This window comes from Myodes glareolus, chromosome 9 (assembly GCF_982192425.1).
Source record: "Myodes glareolus chromosome 9, mMyoGla1.1, whole genome shotgun sequence".
In the NCBI taxonomy this organism is placed as follows: domain Eukaryota; kingdom Metazoa; phylum Chordata; class Mammalia; order Rodentia; family Cricetidae; genus Myodes; species Myodes glareolus.
Window position 1 is genome coordinate 24,496,876 of NC_142034.1, and position 17,745 is coordinate 24,514,620.

Below are 17,745 nucleotides of genomic sequence, written 5' to 3' on the forward strand. Positions count from 1 at the left end.
AACAATAATTTAATGTATCAAATACTGCTGACTGAGACCTTTTGAGGATTAGGCTTTATACACTCTGATGAAATTGTCACAATCTTGAAAAACAGTTTATTTGCATTTATTTTTAAAAATTTGTTCTGAAACAATGGAATTAAGAGATTTTAATCACTGCAGTTAAAGAAAGAAAGGCACTTGAACAAAAATGTAAGATATGTAAGAATGTGGGGGTGGGCTTCTCAAGCCTTTTGCATTTCAAACGAAGGAAGTATGGCTGGTACCAGAACCCAGGAATGCCTCTGCAATGCAATCTAACCACCCTAAAAACAACATTTCAAAGCCTCAAAGAGTACTGCACTGTGAGGAAATTGTGCTGAGGCTATCAATGTGAAGGAGATCTGAAAAAAGAACCATGTTACTCAATGTTCCTTGGGTAGGTACAGACAAATTCATTATAGGCAGAAGGACAGTTTATGAAGAGAAACATTTCATTCCACGAGTAAGTTTTTTCATATGTTTAATTCAACCCTTTCCATTAAAGTCATTTTTCTCTCTCTTCTTGCTTCCATCTGGACGGTGAATAGGTACATGGCTCTCCCGTATGAAAAGTCCTAAGTAGATGACAGGGGTTCTGTCTCTATCTCTGCTGAGATTATGAATAGGGCACTTCTCTCTCCTCAATCACTTGGATCTAAAGGTATCAAACTAAGAGCAATTCAAGAAAATGGACCACGAAAGATAAGCAGAAGAAGAGAACTCCAACCAAATCAAGAAGGCCAGTTGGAAGAATGCCTGAAGTCTCTTAGGACTTTAGCAGGTAAAGGTTTTCCTAACAGGCTCCACAGCAGGCTTCATGTCTGACATCAATTTCACTGTGGTGGTCTAGCCAGCATTTCTCAAACTAGTACCTTCTGCCTCCATGTGACATCCACAGTTACCTTGCTCAGACAAGAAGGAGGGGGCTATGGATTCTGCCACTCTGTATTCTCCTTCCATTCCAAAACTATCTTGCTGTATTTGCTCGAATTTAGACAACCCAATAAAGAACTAAAGAGATGATCAGGGAAGAGAATAATTTTGGCAGGAAGATGTCAAGATACCAAGGCTAGGTTCAAAGGAGCTCTTCTGGGATGTCAAGACCAGATCCCAAACTCTTTCTTCTTTTCTTCTCATACAAGAGCCAGGAGATCAACTGGGTTATGGCCCTATCACCCCAAATGTGACTGCTCTCATCTGATCTAAGAAACTAAGCAGCATCAGACCTACTTGGATTGCAGAACTGGGACCTAAAATTGGACATAGAATGGAAGGAATGTATTCTCCTTCCTCCCTCTGCTCTTCATACATTATTCTACTCTGGGCCCAAAGCACGCCAATCTCCACTTTGGTTTCCCTTGACCCATATATCCTATGGACAGGAGAGAGTTAATGGTATGATATAGGCAAGCTATAAATTTCCCATCAGTGTGGAGAGAACAGGATTGTTGGCAGGGCACGGAGGGGGCTGGGCTTGGGGGGAATCTGGGAAAAAGCCAGGAGGTTGTCTCTAGGTAACAATAAACACTGCAAGCAAGGAGCAGCTGTTACACTTACTCTCTCTGCATCACAATGCTGAAATAACACTAATAAACCAGTGTGCCCAATGCACAGGCATACACACATTTAGGGCCAAGGCCCCAGTTGCACCTCTAAAGCCGCCCTCTACTCCAGAGCAGGGTCTTGATGCCACAAACATAGCAGTCCAGGCCTGGGTATACTTGCAGGGGCGATGAGAGCTTCCCAATCCAAAGGCAGTCGTGGAGTCAAGCTGAGCAGCAGAGGCTGGGAATATAATTCAGATCCTGTGACATTCAGTGGTAGAAACAATTCAAATTCAGCTATCTCTCAGCTGTGAAGAAAGAAGTGGGAGGAGGTGTGTGTAAGGAGGGATAACTACTTACCATATCTGGTCAGATTGGAGGTAATCAGGTGGCCAAGAACTGGGCTGGCCAGTGGGAGGTGAAAGGGAGTAAAGAAAGTAATTTGGGAAGGAAGAGGAACAAGGAGGTATCTTTCCTGAGGCAAAAGTCCCCTCATTCCTGCCTATACCTCACTGTATATCTAGGCTCCCCCTCATAGTACAAGCTTTATATTCAGGGCCAGATGATATGATAGCTTAGGTCAGAATTAAGCTTTAGTAATGGGCCCCAGAGCTCCTTACACTGCCAGGAAGGAGGAAGAGTAAAACTGACCTCATCTTCCTGCGCGAAGAATAGTTAATCTGTCTTTGTCCAGCCAAAGTCATTTCTGGATCACCAGTAGATGGGAAGAGCACCCTCACTCTAGCTAGAAAGTAGAGCTTCCAGCAATAAAAGGGACAGAAAAAGACAAACATGAACTCATAATCTATCACAGAATACCCGCCCAAGCCTCTCTTCTATGAGGCCAGAGGTCAGGATATTTATTATCATGTACCTAGATATACCAGTATCCAAAATCCCTATTGTTCTCTTTTTGCCAATTCCAGTCACGGACTGAGAGGATGGAGATGCATACCTGACCAGTGAGGGAGAACAACACCAGCACTTCTGAACATTGGTGGTTGCAGTCACTTCCCAGCCTGTATCAATACCCTGTTCAGCAGTCTAAGTGTCTCTAGATGCTTCTGTCTGGTTCAAGGTGCCTGCCTGATTCTAGTAAGGAGAGCACTAAGCACAGGTAGCAATCTTTCCTGGGTCTGGCCTTATAGTAGTATTTGCTTTGTTTTTATTTTTCTATTAAGAAATTTCTATGTGGCTGAAGAGATGGCTCAGTGGTTAAGAGCATTTGTTGCTCTTGTAGAGACGCAGGCTCAGTTCCCAGCACCCACATGGCAGCTCACAACCACGTATAACTTCAATTCCAGAGAATCTGTTGCTCACTTCTGGTCTCCACCACAGTCACCAGGCACACATTTCACATACAGGCATACATGCAGGCAAAACACCCACACACATAAAATAATCTTCAAAAAGAAATTTCTGGCACTAGGCATGGTAGTAGCACGTCGGAAGACTTTGGAGGCCAGCTTGGGCCAGCTCCATAATCAGATTGTCTCAATAACAAATAAACAGCCCCTCCGTTCCCTAAGTTTTATGTTAGCTGGATATGCAGAGTCCTAGGCAGGCTACTGAGGAAAACTAGTAATAGCTGCTTGCCAGGAAAACCTCTCTTCTAGAAGGTACCCAGAATCTCTGGGCTGTCCTGCCACAACGGATGTCAAATATTCTCCATGTAGCCTGTGGAGATAGCAGGTGATGTCTCAAGTCTTTCCTCACTAGGAAAACTCAGTATCTCCTGCTTACTTCTTTCTCATCTCTCCCTTTCTTTTAAAGCTGGGACATCTCCTAATCTGGATGAGAGATTTTTCATCTATAAAGCTCAGAGTGGGCAGGACTGGGGCAAAAGAAAACTCTAGCAGACTTGATCCCCCTTCCCCTCTGTTGTTTTCATGAACCACCCCCATTACTGTGAGTCACCAGAACCTCAAGCTCTGCTGAGCTGCCAGCAGCCTTCTTCCACCCCCTCTTCCAGACAGGCAAATATGTATCCAGTGAGCCCCAGTGCCCACCAATGTCCTAACACAGGGCCACAGCACTCTATTTCATCCTTAGGAATCTGCAACACAGGCAGGGATGAATGAGCAACAGAGTGTGAGATCCTAATATGTGCTCTGTGCAGGGCAGAGTCCTGGCTGCCTGCACAGTGGAACAGGCGCACCAGTCAGGAGAGCTGGCACACTTGGTCATACCACCTCAGCAGCATGTAAAAGGAAGAAGTTGGGGCAAGAATGCTGATTCAGAAGCAGACATCTCCTCCTGGCTTCGTCTCTGGCCCGTTGTTTCTTTTAGGCACCATAGCACTGCTACCTCTGTCAATGCCTTTCTCTGCTTTCCTTTCTGTCTATGGCTCTGGAAGGTACAGGGAGATCTGTATAATAGCTTTCTTCCTTCCTTCCTTCTTTCCTTCCTTCCTTCCCTCCCTCCCTCCTCCTCCTCCTTCTTCTCTTCTTTTCTCCCTCTCTCCCTCCCTCCCCCCCCCCTTTCTTTAAGGTTTTTCGAGACAGGGTTTCTCTGTGGCTTTGGAGCCTGTCCTGGAACTAGCTCTTGTAGACCAGGTTGGCCTCGAACTCACAGAGATCCACCTGCCTCTGCCTCCTAAGTGCAGGGATTAAAGGTGTGCACCACCACTGCCTGGCTTGTATAATAGCTTTCTAAGTATCAAGGTGAGAGGTTCAGATTTCCAAACCTACTCTAAACCCATGGGAAAACTGAAGGGAGAAGGAAGAAAGGGGCCTCATTAGAGTAAAACCTAAATGCTAGGCTAATGCTGACTTATTCCAGAAGACAGGGAATTCTGGATTACTGCTACTGTAAGTATGTCCTATCTAAGTATTTTCCCACAAAGGGCCTGAGTTTCCTCTAGACTTCAGAGCAGGCTCTAGCCATGGACTTAAGGCTATAGATCTGAGACCCCAGGACAACCTTGGGAGTAAATGTCAAATCTGGTAGAATTGGAGGTAAAGCAGCTCTATTCCTCAGAGAACATCCAGAATGTAGAGTGAATGCTTCCCTATGCCGCCAGTACACTGTGAACCAATTACCAAGAACAAAAGGAGAGTAGCAGGCTTGTACACAGAAAGTAGTGACCTTCCCTCCTTTCCTGTGTGCTAATCTTCACTGCTATGTGTTCCAGACTAGAAACAACAGCTCCGTGAAAAGTAGCCACCTATCCCCACACAGTATTCACTTTGAATGTCCTGCACTACATCGAGCAACCAGTCCCACAGGTGAACTATAGGTCTCAGTTCTTAAATTTTTGGTTGTGAGCCTAGTCTTCAATGGCTAAACCATCTCTCCAGCCCTAGGTCTCAGTTCTAAAATGTGGACATCCTATATTCTCTTCTTCCTCATCTCCCTGACAGGACAGCCTTTGGCACAATTTCCCGCTATGGATAGCCCTGAGGCCCTTGGAAGCAGGAAGGGGTCTAGCAGGGTTTCTATCAGATCATCCTAGGGAGATATGAGGGCCTCTCACCCTGTCTGTAAGTAACAGACCATGACTGCCCCTGACAGTCTAAGGTCGATCAGGACAAGGTTGAAAGCTGCAGAGTCAGATCCTGCTTCTCTAAGGACCTGAGGGTAAAAACAGATTAGTAAGATTATCGAAGACAGTTCTAGGGATGGAAGGAAGTTAAGAATGAGAGCTGGAGCGTGTGGCAAATTCTATTGGTATCACCTTCTAATCCTGCATCCTATCTTTGCCTCCAGCCCAGTTTAGCCTCATGAAGCACAGATCAAAGTGTTGAAAATTTTGAGGAAAAAAAAAAAAAGAATACTGAGAATACCACCTTTGGCAACTTGGTAGGAAAGTCCTCTGTTTACCTCCATTCATCCTTCTTTCCCTGGCCCTAGCATATGAGCAGTGAAGGAAATAAGGGAATGGGGAATATAGACACTGGAAATGTGCCCTTCTCTTTAGGATAAATCAACACTACAAGAGCCAGAAGGAGCCTAAGACTCTAAGGCCAGAATACTGCATGAATTCAGAAACCTTTCTCCTTTCTCCTTCCTTCCTTCCTTCCTTTTCTTTCTTTGGCTTTTCAAAAGAGGGTTTCTCTCTGTAGCTTTGGAGCCTGTCCTGGAACTTGCTCTGTAGACCAGGCTGCTCTCAAACTCTCAGAGATCCACCTGCCTCTGCCTCCTGAGTGCTGGGATTAAAGACGTGCGCCACTGCAAACAAGGCAAAATCCTATAGAGAGTGGCTCGATGGAAGCAAAGATGGATATGTCCTCTGGAACAGGCTGCACAAAGGGGGCGTTCCCATATCATGTCTCTTATTAGCTGCACCTGTTAGATCTTCCTAAACTGCTGCCAGCACTCGGGAGACCATGACAAGAGTCACTTGACACGTGGAGGACAGAACATCATTCTTATAGTTTTCATTTGGCTTTCTTCCCTCCTTACCTACCTACTTTTTCTTGCCCTGTGCTCCCAGGAACTCTCCAAATCCAAAACATAAAGCAACTTCAGGGCAGGATTCAATTGGTTCTTCCTCTCTGGGTCTTGGATTCCATATCTGTACAATGAAGGGGGTCAGGCAAGTTGAGCTCCAAGTTCCCTTCTTACAGTAATAAGACTCTAAGATTCAGACCCGAAGTCACCAGGTCTCATTTGCATGCCATTTTGCCTGTAACTTCTATGGCACTTATTTCCCACAGAAATGTATAGAATGGGCCCCAAACTCTCTTCTTTACCACAGTCCAGGTCCATAGTCCCTAGCTCTTATTCTCTCTCTTCAGGAACTTCTAAGTTTAACTCCACTTCCCTTTCATAATCTTATACTAAGAAAATAGCCTTACCTACTATTTTGGCTATAAATTTAGGCTGCAGACCTGAGTCAATCAGCACAATTCCATCTCTTTTGGAGGTCCTGGCAGTTGGGGGGAAATCGTCCCCTCCTCCTCCACCTCACTGTTCTCCATGCCAGAACGCAAAGTGGCCAGTGATTGATGGGCTCGGGTTCCTGGTAACCGCACCCAGTGGCCCAATCCTCCTCCCTTATCCAATCCCTCCCCTGTCCCTATTCAGAGATCAGATTGTCTCATGTTGGTCCCCGAGGTCCCATTAATTAAAAATACATCCAATTAAATGGCAGGTGAAAACGTGCTATTGGCGCTCTACACCCCCCTGCCCCAGCTTGGTCTTTCCACCCTCACCCCCCTTTTAAGGCTCAGCTGTGCTTTGAGCTGAGAAAAAAAAAAAGATGTGGAGAGAGGGAGTAGAGGAAGACATAGGGTAGGAGTATGACATGGGGGGTGTGCTTGAACCTCTGCCAGGGTAGCATGTGCCAGTCTGGGAGGGTGGCACCATGCCCTGGTGTCTAATTTCTGGAGGTGTGAGTAGGTTAAGTCATCTGGGTTCCCACCATCTCCACTTCTCTTAAAGGGGCAGAGGGCAGTCATATGGTTAGCTGTACTGCCCTGCTTCTGGATTTGATAGGCGAGGAACACAAGTATAAATGGCAGAGGGAGCATTGGTGTGGATAAGATGTCTAGGGGTGGGAAGGGTCTGATTCATCTTGGTATACCTCAGATATTTCCCAAACTACGAAGATAAAGGGCAACTGACTGGGACCCAGGTGTCAAGGCATGATGATGCTCTTGAGCTTGGCTATGTCTACCCCTGCCTACAGGAAAGCTGAGAATATGGAGAGAGGAAGGAAGAAGCCATAATTTGGGTGGGAACAGATGGGTCAGATAGGATAAAATATATACACAGACGAATGCTCATGTGAATACCATGTCTTCAGAGAGTCCTTTCCTGTTGGCTCTTTCTCTAAGCAAAAATCAGCAGCAGTAGTGTCATGTGACCATGGCCTGGCTGCCTAGTAGGCTGCGCATAGGGCATCTCCTTGACAGTCATTGATGATCTCATTTTCTTCCTTCCTATGGAGTCTTAGCATCTTGCTGGGCAAGGTATCTGCTTCCAACCCAAGGTCCTCCTCTGGCCCCAAGTGACACAAGACTAACAGACATTAGACACTGTTAGGAAGGACTAAGGGTGGCGTTCAGAATTAGGTAGAAGCGAGGGTGCCAACTCAGGGTTTTGGCCTGGCTGCCTTGGCAGCCTCCGCACCTCCTCACTTCACTTTAACGCTAATTGGAGATTTTAATCTGCACTGCTGCTCTGCTCAGGGTGCTGGGGTAGCACCAGCTGTGCAGTAATTCCAGCAGCACCGACTGTTTAATCAAGCTGTCCTCCTGGGGAGGGGCCTTCAGGCATGGGGGAAGGAGGAAGACCTCTGTCATTTCCCTAAGCCTGTTCATTCTGGAAGGCCGTCTGAGGGTAAACTGTGGAGTCCTCAGTCCCATAGGGCCCACGTCACTTGGCATGCCCAGCAGAGCCATGACATGGCATAGGGTAGACATGAGGCTCATAGCCAAAGCAGTCCCCCTCATGCTGTTTTCTGATATATTTTTGGCTCAGAGCTCTCTAGAGTCCTGGATGTGCTTTGCTTTGCTTTGACCAGATACAAAGATCTACTAGACTTGAATTCTGTAGATTTGTGTTGGGGAGGGTGTCATGTAGGAGATGAGATAACCCATTTTCTCAGTTTTCAGTTTCTCAATACTTTCTCACCATCTAGGATACTTTTCTTTCAATATTTGAAAAAAAAAACTTTTCCCCTCTGCAATATTACCATTCCCACCCTCCTGGACTGCAACTCAATATCTTTGGGGAAGGAGGCAGTGGGTTCGACAGTTGGAGTCAGGAATAGCCTACCTTAAAGACAGAGTACCTGGAAATTCTAAGTTCAGCTAGGCACCCACTCAATTAGCAGGCCTGAAGGGCCAAGTGAATAGGCCTTGGGTCATTTTAAAGGAATAACAAGTGGTAGTTATTTTTTCTGGCTTCTGGTCCAGGTTCTCTGGCTCTCTGGGAGTGTTCTGATCCTGTCCCTGGAAAGAGTGCCCTCATTCAACTGTTTCTGAGGGGCTTGCGTTTTAATTGGCCAGCAGTGCCCTCGTGTGGTAGAAATCAGAACTGCAGTTGCCCTACTGGGCAGACTGCTTTGAGGAATCAGGTAGGTGCTGGTGCTCTCTAATGACATCAAGGAACCAAACATTTAGTACTACCTGACTACTTCCTGGGATAGCTCCTGATTTCTAACATCTGCTTTATCTCTCTTACTCACTCCGTCATACATGCTCCCAGGGGAAGTAGCACCTGACTTAGACACTTATCCAGGCCTGTTGCTTTGGCTGTCTGGGTTGCAGAAGTGAGAGAAACACTGCTGAGAAAGGAGCCAGAGAGTCAAAGGATAAGGCAGTGTTATCTCTAGCATCCAGGAGGCAGGAAGATGCTCTCACCCTCTTACAACTCTCCACAGGCCCCAGAATAAAGTGGACACCCTTGCTTTTAAAAGAGTAACACTAGTGGTTGATTCTACCCTACAGTCATTCCTTTTCCACTCCCTGAGGTATGTGGGGTAAGATGCCGGTCTTTCTGCTGTTGTTGTTTGTGGCAGGGTTTCTTTGTACAGCCCTGACTGTCCCAGTACTCGCTCTATAGACCAGGCTGACCTCAAATTCAGAGATCCACCTGCCTCTGCTTCCTGAGTGCTGGGATTAAAAGTGTGTGTGTGTCACCACTGCCTGGCCTAAGACGCTGGTCCTAAGAACAAACACTAGATAAATACTCTCAAAAGATCTAGGTACTTTCCCCAGTAGGCCTTCAGACTTTGAGTTTCCAAGAGAAAGGGTATTTGTTACTGGGTCATTTTTCACCAGAGTCAAAGACTCTGTTTACTGGTCCCTTCACATATCTACTAAATGAGAAAAAGGTTCTAATTACAGAAAAAGTGATGGACATTAGAAGGGGACCTATAAAGACTAAGACTTGGAAATTACTAAGACAAAGAGCTGAGTGACAAATGACTTCCCTTTTTGGAGACACTGAACAACAAAACAATTCCTTGAGAAGGTAGATGTAGAACCTACAGACCCATTCATATGAGGGGTGGAGGGAGGGAGAGAAACAGACACAAGAGAGAGAGAGACAGATAGAGGTCATCTTTTGAGGAGTGGGTGAAACAGCACAACCTACTAGCAGGGAAAGAAGGTGGAGGTGCTGGTTCTGAGTACTGAAGACAGAGGAGGCAGGCTGCAGGCCTCTACTTCGGGTATCGCAGGCAGTATCTGGATAGGTAGAACCTTCCACTGAACCTAGAAAGAAGGTAGTGAAGGTGGTTAGAGGCAATGAGAAGAGATAGTACTGTCCTATCTTGACTTAAAGATAGAAAAAAAAAAGTTTTTTGGGAAAAAAGTGTTTAGTGTATGAAGGGGTATAGGCAAGTGAGATATCTATCCTAAAGAGACTGACAGTAACTGAATAACAATGTTGGTACTCAACTGTAGAGGAGTATCTCAACACAGGAATGAAGTGACTGCTACTGCTAGGGAGGGCTCACCCATTCTAGTTGGAAGAGAACTTAGTAACTAGCAGGTAGGACCCCAGAACAGGCCAAATAAAAAGCTCTGGAACCCTTCTGGAGATCTCAGGAGAGGATAAGAAACTTTCCTGGCCATGAGTGAGGTGCTACCCCATGTAAAATCAGGCTAGTGGCTTCTGACTGACTTTAAGTCCTTAAGATTTCAATACCTGGCTTCAAGTATTGTGGATGAGACTGTTTGACAGGCTCTGGATGCAAAGTAACTGACGGATGTCCCCGAGTTCTTCAGGGGCCATTCCTGTTGCTGCCATCTGTAGAGAAAAATAAGAGGCTATATGAGACATGAAACAGGAGACCAGACAAAAGGGTCTTTGGTCATGCACAGATTATAGTGTTGACAGCTACCAGCGATAGTGTGATAGTTACTGTTTCTCCAATTCTCTTAAGCTTGAATTCCCCCAAAATTGCCAGATGAATCTTAAGAATGCTTTCAGAGGAGTTGGCTGTTTCAGATTCCTACTTCCAAGGAACTGGCTCCCAGGCTGGTAAAGTGCAAAACCAACGCCCCAATACTTAAACATATATCGGGAAATTCAATAGAAATAGAAGTTGTGAAACACGAAATTACTATAAAGGGCAATGAGCATTAGTGTTAATACACAGTTAACGCAAGGCTGTTATTTGGAGGAGGCAACCTAATTTTAGACCAGATCACCACCTTGGATTTACGGTTCTCATATCCAACAAAGTTTCTTTAAGAGGAGTTCTGAGGCAGAAAATGGTCCTGATTATGAAACAGAATGGTTTGCAGGAGCAGACTTGATGCAATTTGGGCAAGTAGGCTATCATTCATTTCCTAGGGACAAAGTCTTTACATGGAGATGAACCCCACATTCCTCCATTCTACCAATAGTGCAATAGACTAACTGTAACTGATATATAACGGGATCTACCCCTTTGCTATCCAGATGATATCCACTTGGCATCCCCTAACACAGCCCATAACTATCTCCAAGTTGTCCAGTATTTCTCTGCTTCCTTCAGCATTTCCCTCTTTACTATTACAGGCTCCCAATTTCCTACGCCCAGGGAAAGCAATCATAGGAAAGGGAAGTGGACACAGCTTCAGGATGAGATGACTTACAGAACCTGTCCCATCTGTTAAACCTATTTAGGGTTCTGACCACTGTGAAACATTCTTCCTTATACATGGTCCAAGAACACCAAACACTGCTTTCCCCTGCCTACAAATAAAAGTAGAAGATTCAACTGTCTTGAATCTGAGAGTAGTTTGTTTTGCCTTGAATCCTATAATTCCATATCCCATTCAGAGACACCTGCTCCCAGTCTTGCCTTAAAGAAGGGCTTTTTCTATATATACATTTTGATTATTTTCAACATATCTTTATTATAATGCCAAAAAGCCTGAGATGACATTTAGTATGAATTTTTCATGTTGCCTCTGAGCAACTATCAGCCCTCCTACTTTGTGGCTAAAGGTTCGTTGAAAATTTGGGGTAACTAACAGCATTTAGATCTTTGGTTGTGGCTACCACTTTTTTTCCCAATAAAGTAGATTTATTTTTAATAAATACTTTACATGTGTAAAGTAGATACACATGTGTGTGTATAATTTGTATGTAATTGATTTTTTTTAAATCAGGTTATTTGTTTATGACACATGTACGTGAGGGGTGCCTGTGCCATAGTGCATTTGAGGAGGTCAGAGGACAACTTGCAGGAGCTGGTTCTCTCGCTCCATCACGTAAGTCCTGGGGATGGATCTCAATTTGTTAGGCTTGACAGCAGGCATTTTTGCAAGCTGAGCTATCTTACTGGCCCAAAATGAGCCTAGGTTCTTTAAGACAGGATCTCACTAGTAGCCTTGGCTGACTTCAAGGTCTGCCTGTCTCTACCTACGGGATTAAAGGTGTATGTCACCACACCTGGTCACTAAGAGATTATTCTTGAAGATAGAAATACATAACATAGTTTCATACTAATGACTTTAAATGTACTTTTAGTTCTCAATGTCTTTCCCCTTTCAGAATCTCAAGTTTCTTCTTTCTTGAAGTAGCTTTGGGTTATCAGGAATAGGCAATCTAACAGTTGAAGGCTTGATACTCATGTAGGTTAAAATTCTGCCTCTGGGAGCTAGTCATAGATGGCTCAACAGTCTCACTGCATGACTGTGGATGAGACAGACTTTCCTTCCTTAAGCCTCAGCATCTTGCTCTAAAAAGACAGGCTGGACTACATGACCTCTTTCTAGCTCTGGAAATCTATGATTCAATTCAGTAAAGTGCAAAATCTAAATGCTCCTTCATCCCCTTTGATATCTGTGCCTATCACTCTTCTTGATACCACTGTAGGAAGAAGTACCCCTGTAGTATATGCTTTTCTAATATACTCTGACTAAAGGGGAAAAATGAATCCTAAGAGTTCTTCAAGTGTCAAGTCCTTCTAAGAGGAAAAGTTAAGGAAGGGATCAAATTCTGATTTTGACAAAGCAAACAGGAGACTGCCTCTCCACACCCTCAAACTACCAGACTAAACACACACTTGGATTTTCCCTAGGGAGCCCCATATAAGTAGTGGACAACATTAGTGTGTGTAGATGGGAAGAAAGGACATGTAAATGCATCCATAGCAGAGAAGTAAGTATCAAAGCCCACACACTCCTGCTTTCCTACTGTGGACCTGTACATGCCTGCAAGAAGCCTTAGTAGGAGTGGACACAGCATCCCAGCCTTCTTTCTCTCCAAAGTCAGAAAGGAAGAGAGTGCGACAGGAGCTACTTGGCTTCCTATAAATTGTTTTGTCCTTCCTCACAGCTGCAATCAGAAGCTAAGGGCTCCCGCAGGCCTTGTTCTGATCTGCTGCAGGCGATGGAGGGTTTTTGAAACTGAGAGGACTTGGCTGCGGCCCCGTTTCAGCTGCCGTTGGGGCTGGCTAATGGGCTCATTCGGGAAGACCCCCGCCTGCTGCACTAAAGAGTCCCCTGCCGACCCCCTCCCCAGTCCCAACCCAATTAATAAATGGGGGCTCCCACTTTATGGCTCTGGGAACAGGAACCAGAGATACAAATGACCCCCAGGGAGGGACAGAAAAAGGCCTTCCAAGAATCAAACCAGAGAATTGTGCTTCCACAGGCACATGCTGCCACAGGCTAGTCAATTCCCATTTTCAAAGCATTAAAGGGGAAGAAACAGACAAAAACAAAACAATCCAAAAACCAACCAAACAAAACCCTCTATTTTCTTTCCCAGATCCAGACTTTCTTAGGGCAGGAAATGGGCACATCTGGACACAGCACATGCTCTACTGTCCTCCCTTGGCAGGGCCTGGTCCTACTAAACAAAGGCACATTGCATTTGGCTAGCAATCACCTGCTTCTTAAGAAACAAAGCAGCCACCTTTCATCTAACTTTGACCAACAGCTCAGATGTGTCCTAGGATCCTCATCTGGAACCCACCTTTCACCCCTTCCATTCACACCCACGCTGCTAGCAAGCCTAACTCCTGTCCTTTGGATTCCCCTAGTTCCACTCTAGTGTAAGTCCTTAGTGCTTCAAGTCTGGATAAGAATAAAAGCATCCTAAAGAACTGTTTCCTTGGCCCAGTAAAGTTACAAAAGGTTTCGGTATAATTTTTTAGCTCACTCTGCTTTATTCTCTATTACTCCTGAACAAACCAAATTCTGAATCCTATTTCAGGCCAGTAAAATTGGTTCTGGAACTTCATTTCCTAATACATCCTTTTTGTTCCAGTCCTCACAGAGAACACACATAATGTCCTCTTCTCCCACTCTCTACACAATGCTAGTAAGATGATCTTCTTATATGGGGCACAGAACTCAAGTTTTCTTTCTCTCCAAAGTCACAAAGAGACAGTGGGACAGGAGCTACTTGGGTTCCTAAAAATTACTCGGGACTTTGTGCTGTGTCCTGCCATCTTTACTTTCTTATTTTTTTTAATATTTATTTATTATGTATACAGTGTTCTGCCTGTTTATATGCCTGCAAGCCAAAAGAGGGAGCCAGATCTTATTATAGGTGAGCCACCATGTGGTTGCTGGGAATTGAACTCAGGACCTTTGGAAGAGCAGTCAGTGCTCTTAACCTCTGAGCCATCTCTCCAACCCATTACTTTCAAAGAGTCATTCTGATTATTTCTACCTTTTCTACGTATTTCTTTGCTTTGGCTTCTTCTTAGGGTTTAGGCTTACTTCATAACCTCACAACTATGTAGACTTATAAAATATATGTTCTTAAATAAGCAAGCTCTTGGAGGTAGACTTATGAGGCCATCCTGGACTACAGTTGAAGCTAGTCTAGGTGACACAGCCTTTGTCTCAAGTCTGTCTCAAATGGAAAAGCACAGCAAACTAAACAAAAAAATATCAATTCCCCATACCTCGGACAGGTGTAAGACTCATCTCTCTCACTAAATCCAGAAGCTTTCTAAAGGTGGGACCTTCTCTTGGTGTTCTTGCTAATCATGCTCTCCTGTATTCAGGACATGATTTAACTAGTGATATTCCTGCTTCTCAATGAAGGTGCTGTCATGGCATAACTCTCTGGACATTGGATCTCTGTCAACTTTCAGGTTGCCACCTGCTCCAAAGGACATCAGGTCTTTTCAAATTATAAGTTTAGGTTGGGTAGTGGTGGCACACACCTTTAATCCCAGCATTTAGGAGACAGAGGCAGGTAGATCACCGAGTTCAAGATCAGACTGGTCTACAGAGTGAGTTCCCTGTCTCGAAGAGAAAAGAAATTACAAATTCAGTTTCATGATTTCAAACAAAAATAAAGTGAGGGGCTGGAGAGATGGCTCGGTGGTTAAGAATATCGGCTGCCCTTCCAGAGAACCCGGGTTTGATTCCCAGTACCTACAAGGTAGCTCACAACTATCTTTAACTCCAGTACCAAGGGATCTGATGATCTCTTCTGCCCACACACCAAGCAACACACATGGTGCAGACATACATGCAGGTAAAACACACACACACACACAAAATTACCTCATTGACTCATACTATTTAAACATTTTCTTTAAGGACACCTTAAGGATGAAAACTCATTTTATTATTATTACTTTTTTAATAGCATCTCTGCTGGGCAGTGGTGGCACACACCTTTAATCCTAGCACTCGGGAGGCAGAGGCAGTATGAGATCCTAGTCTATGTAGTAAGTTTCAGGTCAGCCAGAGCTATATAAGTGAGACCCCGTCTCACAAAAAGCAAAACAGAATCTCACACATCCCAGCCCGGTCTACAAATCAAGTTCCAGGACACGCTCCAAAGCTACACAGAGAAACCCTGTAAAGAAAAACAAAACAAAACCAAAAAACCAAACAACAAAAATCAGGATCTCTCGGGCTGTGGTGGCATACACCTTTAACCGAGCACCTGCAAGGCAGAGAGGCAGATCTCTGCATGAAATCCTAGTCTATGTACTGAGTGCCAGGACAGCCAGAGTTATATAGTGAGACCTTGTCTCACAAAAAAAGAAAACAGGACCTCACATGTTCCAGAATGGGCTTGAACTCTCTATGTAGCTGAGGATGACCTTAAACTTCTGACCCTCTTGCCTCTGCCTTCCATATTCTGGGATTATAGACTCGCTTAACCATATTTGGGCCCTATTCCCTACTATAGCTAAAACTAATCCTATATTCCCAGATAATCCCAATTTCTAGAATAAAAACCAATTCTAATGCCAGGTGTAATCTTTCTCCCTGTAAGACCTGCCCCTGACCATCATTTTAGAATAGTGAAGTTATGTGCTCCTTTCAAATGAGCAGTGATTATTTCCTTAGCCCAATCTCATCCTAAAATGTTGATTCTTCACTTATTCTAGATTATCTTTGTGGTTGGTTACAGAGGAAAAAGCAGCCTACCATTCCCCTTATCTCTTGCACATAGCTCAGGATCTTCAAAGACATTTGCTTTTTATTCCTTCCAACTTTTGGCTTCAGTTGACCAAGAATCAAAATACCAAAAGCAGTTGTGATGGTGCACACCTTTAATCCAGCACTTGGGAGGCAAAGTTCAAGGCTAGCCTGGTCAATATATAATTGGGTTTCTGGCCAGCTAGGGATATGTAGTGAGTCCCTGGTTGTACGTGTGTATGTGAATACACACACATACACGTAACACAATAGTGCTTAGCACATAGTAGGTATCTTAACATGAGTTCCCCTTTTCTCGCTTCTTTCTCCCAACATAGACTTCTCTGCTTTTCTGGGTCTGTCTTCATTTGTCAGATGGCACTGAAATAATCAAGCTAATGTTCTTTTGTAGCTCATTCATTCTGAGATTCTTAATTCATATATTCTGCTCTTCTATGCATTGCTCATCTAAACCAAGTGGAAAAGGGGCAGTTTGAAGGTTGACCTTAAAACCTGAGCCAGGTGTGATGCCACATCTTCAATCCCAACTGTTAGGAGGCAGAGGCAAATCAACTCTGTACCAGGCCAGTCTAGTCTAGAACCAGGACAGGCAGGACTAGAGAGAGACCCTGTCTCAAAAATAACAAATATTTGGAAAATACAAGTAACTTTTAACTTCTACTACATTACTCCTTATTTCTGAATTACTTTCGAACCACAAAGACAGCACTGGTACGCAAATGTCACATATTAGTTCTTTGCTTAATACTTTTGTTTATAGGCCAGGCATGGTGCCATGTGCCTTTAATCCCTACATTTCAGAGGCAGGTGGATCTCTAAATTTGAGGCTAGACTGGTCTAGTGTCAGGCTAGCAAGAGTTACATGGTGAGACAGTTCCCAAAAACAAACAAACAAACAAACAAACAAACAAACAAATAAATAAATGGAAAAAATTATGAATTTGCTTTTGCTGATGTTCTTTAGACACCCTGAAGGAATGTCCTTAAGCTACTCGGTGGTCTAAGCTACTAGGTCCATTCTCTAAGCCTAAAGGTACCAGTGTGACCAAGGGAAACTCTAGACTAATAGAATTACCTTAATAGGACCACCACAGAATAGTGAAACAGCAAACATCTCCAAAATTTTACTAGCTCAAGCACAATTTTTCCTCCTCATAAACCACTGCTACGACAGCTGTAGTTCTCCCTTCCTGATCTATTTGTATCACCTCTTTATGTTTTGTTTTTTGTTTTTTTGTTTTTAAATAAAGCCTTTGAGTCCTAATACAAGTTGCAAATATCGGTCTGAAGCAAGTTAGAAGTTTCTGAGTTCTTCCTGAGAAGTTAAATCTAGACACATCAGGCTCCTAAGCATTAGCCTGGCGGAGTGTTGTCTAACAATGATCTTCACTAGCAGTATCCCTCATTACAGAGAGAGAAAAGACAGGCTTTGTTCATCTCTCACTGGCTGCTATGTTGCATCCTTTAGAAACATTACTTCAAACAACCTCTCTCAGTGATGGTTGTTTGTATACACTGTTCTTTATTTCTCTGCAACTATCAACTAGGATTTTCAGTTACCTTAGATTCAGACATCAAAAAATTCATTTATGGGGGCTAAAAAGATGGCTCAGTGGTAAAACATGTTACTCTTTCAGAAGACTTGAGTTCAGTTCCCAGTATCCACAGCAAGTGGCTCACAATGGCTTATAGTTCTAGCCCCAGGGGATCAGATACCCACTTCTGGACTTGCTGGACACCTGCACATAATATGGTATATAAACATACAGAAAAACTAAAAATATTATCTTTAAAAAAAACTCATTTATTTCCAGGTCCTAAGGGTACATCTAATTGAACTTTGTGCCTATATCCTTAATTCAGAGTAGTAT

General features: G+C 44.0%; 1 protein-coding gene across 11 annotated transcripts in view; it reads right to left on the minus strand.

The window, feature by feature from the left end:
• Window positions 1-485: 485 nt before the first annotated feature.
• Window positions 486-17,745, minus strand: part of Cdk12 (cyclin dependent kinase 12) — a 77,022-nt gene continuing 59,762 nt past the window's right edge. For 2 of the 11 annotated variants that reach the window (XR_015003807.2, XR_015738755.1), the window contains 4 exons: window positions 10,167-10,268; window positions 9,612-9,730; window positions 5,974-6,081; window positions 486-2,323 (listed from right to left, as the gene is read on the minus strand). The gene's annotated coding sequence lies outside the window, so the exon portion shown is untranslated. Of the gene's footprint in view, window positions 2,324-5,973; window positions 6,082-9,607; window positions 9,731-10,166; window positions 10,269-17,745 lie in introns of all 11 variants that reach the window. The other 9 variants (XR_015003810.2, XR_015003814.2, XR_015738754.1 and 6 more) reach the window with 9 other exon arrangements.